At 31.3% G+C, this 921-nt stretch overlaps 1 non-coding gene across 1 annotated transcript; it reads left to right on the top strand.

The window, feature by feature from the left end:
- The first annotated feature begins 542 nt into the window (after positions 1 to 542).
- LOC143400591 (small nucleolar RNA SNORA40) lies at positions 543 to 668 on the top strand. Its single transcript, XR_013091498.1, has one exon. It is a non-coding gene; the product is annotated as a small nucleolar RNA SNORA40 (small nucleolar RNA).
- The last annotated feature ends 253 nt before the right edge of the window (positions 669 to 921 follow it).

Genomic DNA, 921 nt, shown 5'->3' with positions numbered 1-921 from the left:
ATATTACCAATATTTAAAATATATATATATTTACCAATAACCTTATGAAAATGTGTACAAAATCCAAAATCTTAGGGGATCAGAGAAACTTACACTAAATCTTTTTTTTTTCAATATTTATTTTTCAGTTGTAGTTGGACACAATACCTTTATTTTTTTATGTATTTGTGTGCTGAGGATCAAACCCAGGGCCTTGCACATGCTAGGTGATTGTTCTACCACTGAGCCACAACCCCAGCCCCCACTAAATCTTAATTGAGATATTACTACACACCTAAGATGTTACTACACATCTGTTTCAAATCCTAAGACATAGTATCAATATTGGCAAGGATTTAAGCAATTTAGAAGCCTATATATTGCAGAAGTATATAGTATACACTGCTCCAGCCACTATAAAACGTGTTTTGAATTATCTATTGCATTTGAATATGATTTAGCAACTTCATACCTAAGTATTGATTCAGCACAAATTCATGAACATACAATAAAAAATAGATAAAAATTAATATTCATAGTTTCAAAGTCGCAACTCCATCTATAGCACTTGTACATGTTTTTGTTTAACTTGTGGACAAGAACTTATAGACAAATGCAAAAATGAAACCTCTTTTGTAACCAAGACACATTGTTCAATGTGAGTTTTGGTACATAGAAGCAGAAATACTATACCTTAAGAAAGCTTAAAGTTATGGGATATTGTTAACTAAAAAGGCTTCTATCTTTAGAAAATGATACATGGAGATAAAGCTGTATTTTACTGTGTTTGGATCATGTTAGTTTAACTCTTGTATTGACATATATCCCACATCTGTACTATTCCTGAGGATGATAATAGGAATGAATACAATTTGAACTCATTGATCTTTAGAGAAAGTGTCAATATTGAGAACCAGGTAGATTCATCCAGTTCCAAAGTGG

This window comes from Callospermophilus lateralis, chromosome 5 (genome assembly GCF_048772815.1).
Source record: "Callospermophilus lateralis isolate mCalLat2 chromosome 5, mCalLat2.hap1, whole genome shotgun sequence".
Taxonomy (NCBI): Eukaryota; Metazoa; Chordata; class Mammalia; order Rodentia; family Sciuridae; genus Callospermophilus; species Callospermophilus lateralis.
Note: the sequence above shows the minus strand (reverse complement) of the source record. Positions and strands in the feature narration are given on the sequence as shown.